General features: G+C 38.6%; 2 protein-coding genes across 2 annotated transcripts in view; one reads left to right on the top strand and one right to left on the bottom strand.

Moving 5' to 3' along the window:
- Nucleotides 1–1,474, top strand: part of Kdm5c (lysine demethylase 5C) — a 50,707-nt gene extending 49,233 nt beyond the window's left edge. The window contains exons 26-27 of the transcript XR_010046547.1: nt 59–130; nt 1,247–1,474. The gene's annotated coding sequence lies outside the window, so the exon portion shown is untranslated. The remainder of the gene's footprint in view (nt 1–58; nt 131–1,246) is intronic.
- Kantr (KANTR integral membrane protein) overlaps nt 1–15,163 on the bottom strand; it is a 49,798-nt gene that overhangs the window by 14,707 nt on the left and 19,928 nt on the right. The window contains exons 2-3 of the transcript XR_001199173.3: nt 12,227–12,345; nt 1,245–1,325 (exon numbers count right to left, since the gene is read on the bottom strand). The gene's annotated coding sequence lies outside the window, so the exon portion shown is untranslated. The remainder of the gene's footprint in view (nt 1–1,244; nt 1,326–12,226; nt 12,346–15,163) is intronic.

Genomic DNA, 15,163 nt, shown 5'->3' with positions numbered 1-15,163 from the left:
CATTTCTAGATACGTTTTGGAATTCAATAAACTCCATCAACCTTTTTTTAATTTTTAGGTTTGGTACTGAGGATCAAACCCCAGAGGTGCTCTACCACTAAGTTACATCCTAAGCCATTTTTATTTTGAGGTAAGGTCCCACAATGCTTGGCTTTATTTCACTCTTAACATCTACCACTCACCCCTAGCCATTTACTCAAAATTAAGCCCAGGGGTGCTCTATCACTAAACTATACATGTCCAACCTTTTTAAATTTTTTTAAAAATTTGAGACACGGTCTCAGCGAGTTTTAAGATGGGCTTAAACTTGTAATCTCTTGCATCAGCCTCACAAATAGCTGAAATTTACAGGTATATGAGCCCCTTCAGGGCCCTATCAGTTTCTTTTATTTATGTATTTATTGTTTTAAAGAGAAAAAAACAATAAAAACCAATGATACAGAATTTCAGAACAAGATAATGGGAAATTAACGATGGTTAATATATTATGTATCATTATCTTCAAAGTAGTTTTTCTTATCACATTTAGTTGCTCAGTAAATTCATGTTTGTAAGGAGGAGGGAGAAGAAAGGGAAATCTTCCCATACTTAGAATCTTCCACGTATGAGCATGTGACGCAAAGCAGAGTCCAAAATGTATTGACTATGATCTTTGGAAGAAGGGTCTAAACAACCACAGTGGTAATTTTGAGTGTCAATTTTTACATTATCTCTGGCATTTTTATGGGAAAAATAATATATGAAACAATATTTTTAGTTATGTCTAATAGGGAAACTTTGCAAATAATTGCTCAACCACAATGATGGACACATGTGAGTAACAAACCAGAATTCACTCATTTTCCATTCTGAGTACCCCTGCAGAAAAGGCATGACTGTGAAATAATATGTGGGAATAGTAGAGGTTCTGGAATGACACAGACCTAATTTTATCAGTTTCAATTGGTATCATATTGAATCTATAGATAATTTGGGGGGGACTGATATCCTTGTAATATTGGAACGATAAGCATATGAATATAATCTATCACTGTATTTACATCTTTAATCTCATTTTAAAATTTATATGACTTATAGAACTATAAGTTATATAATCAACTGAATAAAAATATTGTTCTATATTTATAGAGTAAATAAAAAGGTCTTATTCCTGTTAGATTTATTTGTAGCAATCTTACGCAATTGACTTTAAAGGCTATTTAAAAAAATACCATGATCAAAAGTGATTTATTAGATATGCTTACAGGATCAGAGGCAGGATAGTCCACAATGGTCATCTGCACACTGGAGAGCCGGATGATCCGGCAGGTGCTCATTTCAAGATGCTGAAAGCCAGAACAAGAGAATCAGGGATGCAGTACCAATCTGAGACTGAAAGCGTTGAAACTGCCTGCAGAGTCATTGGTGTGAGTCTGTGTTGAAAAACTGAAGAATCTAGAGTCTGATGTCCATTAAAGACTTTTTCATGATAAAATTATTGTTTTCTATCTATCTGCTTGTATATAGAAACAAAATTGATGATTGTAAGTTGCAGACTTTAATTCTGTGATATTTATCTCCATTCTTCAAATGTTTTCTCCTATTTATTTATTCAGACACACCCTTTAAGTCTATTACCAAGATGCTAAAACTTCTATTCTTAATTTCTTTTAATTTTAATTATTTTATTCTTTCCTGATGCTGAGAGTTCCTGAATCTGATCTTCCAACTAACTCTACAACTATAGTCAAGCTGCTAGTTATCCCACCTGTGTACTTTACTTCAAGTACATCTTTTTCATAATGAATACATTCACTTTGCTATACTTAAGGGAAGGCCTCATAGAGATTGTGCTGATGAGCAGTCTGGACAGGTGAGTTGAGGCTTGCCAGTTTGTGAGAAGAATACACCAAAGTATTCAGCAATATATAAGGCTGACACCAGATAGCAGGGCCCAAATCATTCTGCAAGGAGTGGCTGAGAGACTGGTAGTGGGATAGGAGTGAATAAAATGAGGAAGTGTAGGACTTTATAGAACCAGGGTCATTGAAGCTGGTTACAAGTACCTTTACTTATGACCTCTTCAGACTGTCTCCTTGAAGAGAGGGCAACATCAAAGCAGTGTTGGTGGGTACCCAGTCCTTTGAGGTGAAGAGATCCCTTGCTACTCCACTTCCTGACCGAGGTCTATCTCTTTTCCCTTGGGGCACCTCACAGGACATCTCTCCTTTCATTCTTGGGGAAGGTAAGTGGGAAGGGACACCTGGTCCAGAAGGGCTTGGCCGTTGAGGTTGGTTAAGGAGGAAGTCAGGTTCTGGAGATGCTGTCAGAAGCAGTCTCCTCTCTGTCCATTTCATCCTCTCAATTTGTTTCTTTTCCAATTATATTTTATTGGTACATTTTAGATATACATAATGATCAAATTCGTCATAGAGAATTTGTACCTGTACATGAGACAACTTATTTTCTTCCCATTCGTCTACCCTCCCTTTAACCCCTCCTCCCCTCCACATCTAGAAAACCTTTGTTTTCATTTTTTCCTTCTTTTCTCATTTTGTTAACTTTTCCCTTCTTTCCTTCCCTCTCCCTTTTTCCACTCCTCATTTGAACATTTTCTTTTCTATTTCATGATACCTAGTATATATTTTGGTTCTTATTAACATTTTTGATTTCTCACATCACAAGAAACAATGTGGTATTCACACGTGTATCCAATTTATTTCACTTAAGAGTACAGTCTCAAGGTGCATCCATCTACCCATAAATGTCTCAAGTTTATCTTTCTTTATGGCAGAGTAGTACTCCATTGCATATTTTTAAAACCCCACATATTCTTTACCCATTCACCAGTTGATGGATATTTGGGATGTTTCCTAAATTTGGCTAATAAAAACTGTGTCGCTGTAAACATGGGTGTGCGTATATCACTGTGGTTTAATGTTTTTAGTTCTTTTGGGAAGATACCAAGAAGGGGAATAGCTGGGTAATGGGACCTCTAATCCTAGTTTTTTGAGGAACCTGCATCCTGATTTCCACAATGGTTGCACCAGTCTGCTCTCCCACCAACAGTGGAGAAGGGATTCTTTTTCCCCACAGCCCCTTCAGCGTTTGTTATTGCTTCATTTCTTGAGAGCAACCATTCGTTCTGGGGTCAGATGGAATCTCAGCATTGTTTTAATTTTCATCTCTTAAATGACCAGTGATGTTGAATATTTTTTCATATATTGCTGTTTGTACTTCTTCATCTGAGAAGCATGTATTCATCTCAGATGCCCATTTTTGGATTGGTTCTTTAAATTTGGATGGGTGGTCTGATTTTTTGAAGTTCTTTATATTCTAGATAGTAGTTCTTAGTGTCTGAGAAACATCTGGCAAAAATGTTCTCCCATACTATGGGTTGTCTCTTCACTCTGTTTCTTTTGCTGTACCAACGGTTTTTTTTTAATGAGATAAGATCCAAGTTGTTGATTCTTTGTGATAGTTCCTGTGCCACTGGGATTTTGTTGATAAAGACTTTGCCTGTACCCATGTCTTCTAGAATTCTGCCAATTCTCTCTTCCAGCAGATTTACTATTTCTGTTTTAATATTTAGATCTTTGATTCATTTCAAATTTAGTTTAGTGTATGAGGAATGATATAATTCTAATTTTAATCTTCAGCATGCAGAAAGTCAGTTTTTTAAAAAAGAGGTTTGTATTTCTACACTGAATTGTTTGGCACCTTCGTCAAAGACAAGGTGGCTAAGTATGTCAGAAGTTGTTTCTGCATCTTCTAATCTGTTCCATTATAATTCAGCTCTGTTTTTTTTATTTTAAAGATAATAAAACCCAACAAAACAAAACAATAAGTGCAGTTAAAACAAAGCAGTGAAATTGGTACAGAACTTCAAAGTAGAATAATAGGAAAACACCAATAGTTACCATAGTATATCTTGTTATCATCACAATAGTTGTCCATTCTTTCAGATATAGCAAAATCAAACCAAAACAAAACAGAGTAAAGCCAATCAAAACAGAATATTGAATAAAGCAAAATAAAACACTGAGACCAATATTGGATTTCAAAAATAAGATAGAAGGGGCTGGGGATTTAGCTCAGCGGCATAAGTGCCTGCCTTGCCAGCAGGCAGTCCTGAGTTCGATCCCTGGTACCGATAAAAACGAAAAAGACCAAAAAAAAAAAAAAATTAAATAAATAAGATAGAAGGAAATCCCCTATACTTGCTATACTTTATACTGTCACCCTCCCAACAGATGCTCAGACTGCTCACTCCAGGCCTGCAAAGTCTACCAAGCAATATAGTTGCTTTTTTTTTAAAGTGCCTTTTTTTGAGACAAGGTCTCCTATTATAGTCCAAATTGGCCTTGAATTCGCAGCAACCTTGCTGCCTCAGTCTCCTAGTGCTGGGATTATAAGAGTGTACCACCACTCCTGGTTTACAGTTGTTTTTTGTACCTTGGTTGCTATCAACTCAGCCTGTCTTCTGAACAAGCCAGTTGCATGGGGTGGGGGGTGGAGTTGGTGACTGTCAACCCACACGCAGGTAGGCTCACAGGAGGTGCTGTCTGACTTTTCTTTTCCTGGGTCTTGCATGGCTTGCGCAGCTTACTAGAAAGGCTGGCTAGCTGGTTTATTGGTGTGCTCCTCCCAGTCCCATCATGGAGGATTCTCAGGAGGCGCTGTCTGACTCTTCTCTTTCATGGGTCCCACACGGCTTGTGTGGCTTACCAGAAAAAGCTTCAGCTCTGTTTTTTACCAGTATCGTTCTATTTTTTAATCATGGTAGCTTTGTATTATAATTTCAAGCCTGGAATTTTCATGTCCCCCCCCGCCTTTGCCTTTGTTGCCCAGAATTGCCTTTGCTGTTCTAGGTCTCTTCTGGTTCCAAATGAATTTTAGTTGTTTTCTTGAATTCTGCAGGGTTCTGTTGGGGTCTTGATAAGATTGTATTAAATCTGTATAAAATTTTTGGAAATAGGGTCATTTTCACTATATTGGTTCTTCCTACCCAAGAACAAGGGATATTTTTCCATTTTAAAAATATTCTCTTCAATCTCCTTTTTCAGAGTACTGTTGTTCTCACTGTAGAGGTTTTTCTACCTCCTTTGTTAGATTGATTCCTTGCTTTCTTCTTCTTCTTCTTCTTCTTCTTCTTCTTCTTCTTCTTCTTCTTCTTCTTCTCTTCCTCTACTTCTACTTTCTTTCTTCTTCTTTGATGCTATTGTGAAAGGTGTTGTCTCCCTAATTTTTCTGTCAGTCAGTTCAGTTTGTTATGCAAGTACAGGAAGGCTGTTGATTTTTCAGTGTTGACTTGGTATCCAGCTACACTACTGAATTTGGTTATTAAATCTAGAAGTCTTTTGGTGGAGCTCTTAGGGTCTGCTATGTACAGTATCATGTCATTTGTGAAAAATGGTAATTTAACTTTTTTCTTTCCTATCTTTGTTCCTTTTATTTCATCCTCTTTTCTAATTACTCTAGCTAAGGTTTCCAGAACTATATTGAGTAAGAGTAGTGATAATGGACATCCTTGTCTTGTGCCTGATTTTAGGGTAAAGGCTTTCAGTTTTTGGCCATTTAATATGATGCTGGCTGTTTGTTTTTCATAGATGGCTTTTATCATATTGAGGTAAAGACCATCTATTTCAGTTTTCTGTAAGGTTCTTATCATGAGTGAGTGTTGGACCTTATCAGAAGCTTTTTCTTTATCTATAGAAAGGATCATGTGGTTCTTATTTTTGGCTCTATTGATATGGTGGATTACATTAATTGATTTGAACCATCCCTGCATTCCTGGGATGAATCCCACTTGGTCATGGTGTATAATCTTCTTCATGATTTGCTGCATGCTGTTTGTCAGTATCTTACTGAAAATTTTTGCATCTATATTCATTAGGGAGATTAGCATTTAGTTCTCTTTCTTAGTTGGGTCCTTCTCTGGCTTTAATATCAAAGTAATGCTTGCTTCCAGGAATGAATTTTGGACTATTTCTCCTCTTTCACTTTCATTAAAGAGTTTGAGAAGTAGTGGCATTAGATCTCCTGTAAATTTCTTGTAGAATTCAGCAATGAATATGTTGGTCTAAACTTTTCATTGTTGGCGAGTTTTTTTTTTTTATTTCATTTTTAATTTCATTGATTGATACTGGTTTATTTAGAATTTTTATATGTTCTTGATTCAGTTTTGGGAATCCATATGTATCTAAGAATCTGTTCATTTCTTTTGCATTTTTCATATTATTAGAATACAAATTCTCCAAATAGGTGTAGAAGATTTCCTGGTCCACTGTGATTTTACCCTTTTCATTCCAAATTGTATGGATTTGAGTCTTTTCTTTCCTTTGTTGATAAGGTTGGCTAAGGGTTTGTCCATTTTATTTAACCTTTCAAAGAACCAACACCTTGATTCATTGATTCTTTGTATTATTTTCTTAGTCTCAATTGAATTAATTTCTTCTCTGATCTTTAATTTCCTCCCTCATATGAGCTTTAGGTTTGACCTGCTCCTCTTTTTCTAGAAGCTTGAAGTTCAACATTAAGTTATTTGAGCTCACTCTGTTTTCCTGATATGGGTGTTCATTGCTATAAATTTCCCTCATAGGCCTGCTTTCATTATGTCCCATAAGTTCTGATATGTTATATTGGCATTATCATTTAATTATAGAAGCTGTGTAATTTCTTTAATTTCATCTGTGATCCATCGGGTATTATTTAATTTCCATATGTTTATGAAATTTTAGTAGTTTCTTTTATCATTTATTTCCAATCTCATTGCATTATGGTCTGATAATATGCATGGAATAATTTCAATTCCTTTGCATTTACTTACGCATGTTCTGTGAGCTACTGTGTGGTCTATTTTGGAGAAGGTCCCATGTGCAGCTGAGAAGAATGTGTATTCCGATGTTGTCGGGTAAAACACTCTGTAGATATCTACTCAGTTCATTTATTCAAAAGTTTGGTTGTGTTCTAATATTTCTTTGTTGATTTTTTTGCCCAGTTGATCTATTTGTGACAGTGGTTCAATTATTGACAGGAGGTTCTTCATATTCCCACACTTTACCTGATATCAAAGCCTCATTCTTTTCTGAGGACCTCCTTTCCAATATCTCCCTGTCCCTTGGCTGATGTCATCCTCCATTGTATCCTGTGATCAGCTCCAGGCAAGAGAATAGGTAAACAGCCAGGTCCTTTCCTAGTGCTTAGGATTAGGCTGAGCCACTGCCTGGTGTGTCTGTGAGTTCCTGCCTCTCCTTACTGTAGACATTAGAGTCCTTGGCTGTGCCTATTGTGCTGTGTGGCTTGTATGGTCACCTGCTAATTTTGACCTTGGTCTGCAGCATCCTGAATACTGACCTCTCTACACAATCAGCCATTGCAAATCAAAGACTGAAGGTCAAGGGAACAGAAAGGAGTCCAAGAGGAACTAGCACATTGAAGAGCAGTCAGAGGGGAAGGGCTACCTGCCCAGGGGCTGCCTAACTGCTTCTCCCTACATCTCAGAGGAAACATCACCCTAACTGTGCCTCTGGTTCTGATTTGGAGGGAAGGTTTATATTTGGCTCAAAGTTTTGGAGGTTTCTGTCCATTGCTGGTTTGCCTGGTTGTTTGGGGGCCTATGTTGAGGCAGAACATCATGGTTGGAGAACATGATGGAGGAAGCTTATTACTTTGTGCTGACCATATGGTGAGAAAGGAAGAGTAGGAGATCCCAATATCTCCTTTTAAGGCATGCTCCCAATGACCCAAGACCTCCCACTGAGCCCTACCTCTTAAAGGTTTCCACCACCTTCCAATGGTGCCAAGCCGAGAGCCATGTCTTTAGCACATACACCTTTGAGGGGAATTCCAAAACCAAGCTATAGCAGGGTCATTGCATAGGTCCTCGGTTGGCATTAAAATACCTAGTTTGAGGAAGACATTGATAACATGGTTCTTCCTCTTCTGTGAAAGTGGGCACTGAAACAATAAGATGGTAACATGTGCTGTGTAATTTTGATTTTAATAGGAGTAAAAGGTTTCCTTCCTTTGTTAAGGTCACATGCCCACAAGTTGGCGGGGATTTCTACAATTAGCAAAAGAACTACAGCATCCTAGTGTTTAGAAGCCTCCTGTGGATCCTTTCATACACTGTTACCTTCTTCCCTTGCCCCAGGGTAAACCATTATCTTGACCTTTATATTTTCATTCCCTTTTTTTCATGAAAGTTTGACCTCCCATGTATGTAACACAAAGTAAAATACTGAATCATCTTGAAGACTTAAATGGCATGCATATTCCATGCTGATTACACAGGTACTACTGGTGAGATCAGATGCAGAATCTGATGGCAAGGATAAGCCAAAGTGAGTCTCTGGGTCACACTTTGGCTTTCAGCTTCCTTAGAGTATACAAGAGCTGCTTCTGGGGGAAATCAGGATGCAAGTCATGAATGAATGCAGAGAAATAAGCCAGTGGCTCAGCACAATCGAGGCTTCCCCAGGGCTGTTTTGTGGACTGGCAGTTAGCTGTCTGGTAACCACAGAGTTGGATGAGGTGTGGCCTACCGTGATTTTTGTGTTTCCAATCTCCCCATGACCATCCCCCACCCTCAGTAGGTCACAACAGATAACAACTCTGAGGTGAAAAGCCTGTCCACACCTGCTCCAGGCAGCTGCTGGTGGGAGAGGTGTGCTAGAGCTGTGGCAGCACGTGGTCAAGACTGGTCATGACCGTGTACAGCCTGTCTGAGCCAGGCTCACCAAGGTATGCTGGCTTAGATTAAAACAGGATACACGGTGTGGATTTTTTCCTTATTGAAGGATTAGAATGAGATTTTTATAGGGATCACACTGAACCTATAGATGAATTTGGAGGAAACTAACATTGTAACATACAAAGCTTTTTGACCCATAACTGTTAAAATTTCCATCTATTTTGTACTTTTTCCTTTCAGTAATACAGGTGTCATCCAATATAGTTTGGGTAACGGTGTCCTGGAACAGTCGCATGATTAAAGGCTTGGTCCACAAGGTAGTACTACTGGGAGATGGGGACTTACGGGTCCTTAGGTGATTGGGGCTGTCTCCTTCAAAGGAGATTGTGGGATCATGGTCTTCTCTTGCTGCTCTGTCACCTTCCTGGCTTGTGATATAAGTAGTTTGGTTCTGCAACATGTTCCTACCCTGTTTGGCTACCCTTTCCTGGGGCCTAAAGCAAACTGAACTGGCACACACAGAATCATGAGCCAAAATAACACTTTTCTGTTTATAAGTTAATTGCCTCAGGTATTTTGTTATGGTGATAGAAAGCTAACACACAAGTGTGCAGGTCTTTCATACCTTTTGTAAGATTTATCCTGTCATTTTTTCTTTTAGGTGGGGTCTCTTATGTTGCTCAGGCTGGCCTTTAACTCTTGGATTCAAATGAGCCTCCTGTTTCAGCCTCTCAAGTAGCTTAGACTTCTTGAGATGGGCAGTGAGATTTATTTAGTAGTCTTAAAGGCATTGTTGTTGTTGCTGTTGTTGTTTAGAGCATGTCAGTAAAACAGAACAATGAGGTTCATTTTGGGAAATGGGTACATGATTTTACATATCTTGATCATTTTCAATTCCATTATCATCTTCTCACTAGGCCCCTTCCTCCTTCAAAAGTCCACCTTCTGATTTCCATTCAGATTTATTTCTAAGTTACATTTTAGAAGATATTATAAATTGTGTTTGAAAATTATAAGCCCAATTATTTATTGCTAGGAAGTAGCTACTGCTATGGTTTGGATGAGCGCCCCCTATATGTCCATGTGTTAAAGGCTGGGTTCCCAGAATGGTGCTATTGGGAAGGGCTGTGGACTTTTAGAAGCTGGAGCCTCATAGGATATCCTTAGGGGGTATGCCCTCAAAAGGGTATTGGGACTCTGACACCCATTTTTAAAAGTTTTTTTTTGAGACAGGGTCTTGCTCTGTAATCTAAGATGGCCTCGAACTCACAGCAATCCTGCCTCAGCCTCCTGAGTGCTGGGGTTGCAGGCATGTGCCACCATGCCCAGCAACAGGACTCTTGACAGTCTTGTCCTCCCCAGCTTACAGTTTGAGTGCTTTTCTCTGACATGAGCCCCCACTGTTGCCATCCAGTACCCACTCAAATGTCTAAAGAAATAGGGCTACCTGATCTTGGAGTGGAACCTTCAGAACTGTGAGCTAAATCAATCTCAATCTCAATCTCTCTCTCTCTCTCTCTCTCTCTCTCTCTCTCTCTCTCTCTCTCCTTCCCTCCCTCCCTCTCCCCCTATAGAGTATTGCTATGTAGTCAGGCTAGCATTGAAATTGTTATCTGTGCCTGCCTAGCATGTACAAGGCCCTCAGTTCAATCCCTGGTATCACAGAAGGAAGGAAGGAAGGAAGGAAGGAAGGAAGGAAGGAAGGAAGGAAGGAAGGAAGGAAGGAGAGAAAGAAAACAGAGAGACAGAAAGAAAGAAACTGTTAACTTCTTGCCTCAGCCTCCTGAAGGCTTTTCTTTTTATCTACTGCCTCCAGTATTTTGGTAATGTGAAGTTAATGCAGGTGCATGGTTGGAATTTGAATTTGATGTTATATCCTCCTTAATGGACTCACTTAATAGTCCTGGTAGTTCTTCTTTCAGTATATTCCACTGCATTTTCTACATAGACAATCATATTGGCTATAAAAAGTGTGTTACTTCTTCCTTTTCAAGCTGGATGTCTTTTACTTTTCTTGCCTTTCTGCACTTGTGAGAACATTGAGTTTGATACTGAATGGAAGTAGGAAGGAACATACTTATCTTACTCCTTGGGAAGAAAGCGTTCAGTCTTTCACCACTGAATATGTCATTAGCTGTGTGTGTGTGTGTGTGTGTGATGCCCCTATATTAGGTTGAAAACTTCTATTTTTAGTTTCCTATAAGTTTTTTAAAAATTAAGAATAGATGTTGGATTTCATCAGCTACTCTTTCTGCATTTATTGCAATGATCATATATGAGTTTTCTTTTTGGTCTGTTAATATAGTAAATTATACTGATTGATTTTCTAAAGCTAAACTCATTGTGAATTCCTGGGATAAACACACTTGGTCATGATATGTTATCCTTTGAATACATTATTGGAGTGTAGAATTTTGATATCTCTTGAACTTTTACTTTTGACCTTACTGTTCCCTCAAATTTGCCTCCTCATTAAGCATTTATTTTCACTTATGACCAATGCTCCTGCTCATATCTTCTAGACTGTGTCTGGGGTAGTTACTGAGGCGAAGGCTTACTCTAAAGTTGGGACAGCCCATGAGAATTTAGAACAAATACTTGAAAGTATTTTTATGGGGTCAGTCCTAGCCCTGAGAATGTGAATTAACTCCTGACAGCAGCCTTGCCTCATTAACACGTGTGTCTCCAGCTTGAAGAGTCATAGTATATGACAGGTTGGTTGCTAAGAAAAAACATTATTAAATGCTTAGGAGATCCCTCTCCCTCTGTCACTGCTCCTTGACTTGATATTGCTCTGTTTCAATGAGGAAATAGCCAACAAAGGTTACCTCCAGAGGACTGACCTTTAAATGATGCTTCCCATTTTCTCACTGAATTCTGTCCCATTCTGATTATCTAATTAGGCTGATATCCCACACCCTAAGGTGCCCAAATAACCACTTTAAATTCTTGACCTTGTATTTTTGTGGATGGCTTTTGTTTCCAAATACTGGGGGGAACATACAAACCAGATATACTGTTTTCCGCACTGCATTACAAAAGTGATTCTCTCATTAATCTCTTTGACACAAAAGTAATAATGGTATTACCTGCAAATATATGTTCAGTACATACTATACACCAGGCACTAAACACTTTATATATATGACTTTATTTAATAATTTCAGTAACTCTACAAAATAAGCACTATCATTATACCCATTTTTACTGAAGAAGAACCTAATGTAGATAGAGTGTTTAGTGACTTGCTGAGTTAGGAAATGGCAGATCAGCAGTATGGCTCCAAAGCCCACTGCACTACCATGCTTTTAAGTGACAGAACTGTGGCAATAACTCATGCTTGATGCTAGTAGAGGGATCTTTATTCTTATTATCTATATCAACTTTCTCTTTTGCATTGGTAACTTTGGTCAAATCTGGCATCAGTGAGAGTTTCATTGCAGCTGACACCCAAATATATGTATTTGAAAACAAAAACTATGCAGGAAGAACACTTGAAAAAGAAGACACTTTTATTTAATGTTTTCAGAGTAACAAGGAAAAAAATATTACCTTTATGAAGCAAGATCAGGAAGCCACACAAAGGAACATTCAGAGAACAATAAAAAAGTTCTTAGAGTTGAGCAATAATCAAAGAAGGCTCTTCAAATCAGCTGGAGATAAAAGGGGACCTACAAAAACAATTAGATTAACAGCAGATTTTGCATAGTAATGACAGAAACCAAAAGGTAGTGAGATAATATCACCTACATGTTAAGAAGAAAAAGAGGGAATTTAGAGTTGAGTATTCAAAAAATCTATCTTTTAAGAATGAAGTTTTAAAAGGGCATTTACAGATAAACAAAGACTGAGACAGTTTCCTATTAAGTGATCTGTGCTAAAGGATCTTCTAAGGTATACATTTCCAGAAGAAAACTTATCCCAAAAAAGGGGCATCTGACGTTTAAGAAGGCACATCATGAGAAAATAAAATGATGCATATTTAAAACTAAATGAATACTGTCTGCATAAAATAATAATGTTAATGTTTTTCTGTATGTTAATGTCTTCCTTAAAAAGATAACTAAAATAGTCACAAGAATATGTAAGTTAGGAGACATCAACATTTTATAAAGTCTTCATGTTTGGGTGGTGATTATGATAAAATTTAGCTTTAGATTTTAGGATAAATCTGTATGGTAGATTTTCAAGTTGGAAAACTTCTCTCTGTATTCAAGGGTGAGGGAGACACTATAACTTCTTGAATGACAGGAGTGACCGAAGTCCCCGAAGAAGGCGAAAGGAAACTGGTCACACTCCATTAATTTTCTTCTAGACCAGAAAGCCAGGGAATATCAGAAACTGATATAGACAAATCCATGGATAATCATGTCAGACCAATTTTTCAGTAATGTTCTGTATAATTGCTAGATAAGCATTTCAGGGGAGGCCCTACCAACCCCTCATGTCTGAATTTTGGTATGCATCAAAGTCTCCTACACTGGATGTCATGGGTCCACACCTGTAATTTCAGCAATTTGGAAGGCTGAGGCAGGAAGATCATGAGTTTAAGTCCAGCCTGGGCAACTCAGCAAGATCTTGCATGAATAAATAAATAAATAAATAAATGGCAGGTGTGGTGGTGCATGCCTGTAATCCTAGCACTTGGGAGGCTGAGGCAGGAGGATCACTACAAGATCCAGGCCAGCCTGGACTACATAGTAAATTCAAGGCTAGCCTGGATTACATGGCGAAACCCTGTCTCAAAAAACTAAAAAAAAAAAAATAAAGAAAGAAAAAATCTCCTAGGATGGAAGACTTTAGAATGTCTTATGGAATGACAGGCAAGCTGTGAGTGTAATGAGGCAAGGTGGTCCATACCATGCTATTTCCTATGTTTGAGTCACTGGCTGTGGTGTACCCTTTGCCTGGATTACCCTCCCCTCCCTTGTTAATCAATTGGGTGATTTCTACTCATCTTTTTTTTTATTTTAAAGGGAATGAAACAGAGCCAAATAAAAGTGAGAATAACATTGGATTTCAAAAACAGCACAGAAGGAAATCCCCCATAGTTCCTATATTGCACATTGTCATCCTCTAAATAGATGCTCATCCCTGATTTATGTGCTTTGAAATTTTGTTGTAGTTTTTCCCCTCTTTTTTCTTTCTTTTTATCTTTGAATAAAATGGATTTGAAAAAGAAAGAAAAAGAAAAAAAAACCCAGATGCTTGGCTACTGGTTTTAGGCCTGTAAAGTCAATCAACAATATAAACATTAAGTTGTTTTATTTTAGTAGCTGTCATTTCAGCCTCTGTTCCTCTTAATCAATCAGTTGCTCATGGGGCTAGGGTGTGGGGAATGGGCTCTTCTTGTCCCCTAGCTCACATGCCAGCTGGCTAACAGGAAGAGACTGGCTTCTTGGTTCTCCTCCTGGCCCACCTGGCTGCCACTGTCTCACAGGAGAGGGTTTGCTTCTTGGTTCTCCCCCGACCCATCTTACGCATCTTTTAAGACTTAGTTCATATGCCATCTCTTCCAAGAATATCTCCTGTCCTCCTGAGCTGGCTGGGTAGTCGTTAGGGGCTCTCACAGCTTACTACAACCACCACTGTTACTACATGGACCTCACTGCCCTGAAACTATGTGGCTGTGTCTGGGAACACCCCTGAATACATCTATGTCTATTAAGTGTGTAGCAGAAGGCCAAAAATACAGCAAGTGGTCAAACTCTGCTCAACTGAGCTTATAACTAGTTGGATGGTTATACCCAGTGAGGTGGTGATTAATCAACTAATGTTGGTCTGAACAGGGAAGTCTCTTGTGCATGCCACAAGGCTCTGTGTATATGAATGGCACTCCGATGAAATTGTGAGTGGCAAAAAAATAGGTCATATTTTAGACAACAGAATCACTATACAAAATCACACAATAGCATAACACTGGAGCCAGGTTAGTTCCCAAGTCAGTGAGGGACAAAGTCGGACTAAATCCCACAGCAAAGTCAGGTCTAAAATCCCATTCTGACAATGGAGAAAAGTCCTTCTGATCTGAAACTTATCTTCCTGTGGTCTTCATCCATACATTATACCAACTTTACACTATCCCCTCCCCTCAAGTACACAGATAAAAGTCTAATGGGAGCTATCTGCTTGGCCCAGGGGCCAGGAAACAGTTCCTCACAGGCCAAGAGAAAGGAAGATGCTAGCTGGCATTCTAGTGACAAGTGGGCCTTGCTTTTCACCAAGAAACAAGCTGTCAAGACAACAAGCCCATTTTCATAAGTCTAAGAGTATAGAGAACATAGGGCTTTGTCACTATTTTACCAACTGAGAACTTGCTTTACCAGTGAACTCAGGAGCTGTCCTCCCTGCTTCTTTTCAGCCACCACCCTTTTGCACAATGGCATCCACGATCCTTAGCATAGCATTAGAATCCTCCAGCCTATCCCACTTTTCAAGGCATTTCTCTCTTTATCTTTCACATTACTTGATTGTTATTAATGCAATCAT

Source organism: Cavia porcellus, unplaced genomic scaffold, assembly GCF_034190915.1.
Source record: "Cavia porcellus strain 051 isolate PalLab524CR breed Dunkin Hartley unplaced genomic scaffold, mCavPor4.1 scaffold_3, whole genome shotgun sequence".
NCBI lineage: Eukaryota > Metazoa > Chordata > Mammalia > Rodentia > Caviidae > Cavia > Cavia porcellus.
The sequence above is the reverse complement of the archived record's forward strand: the minus strand, read 5'-3'. Positions and strand labels throughout refer to the sequence as shown.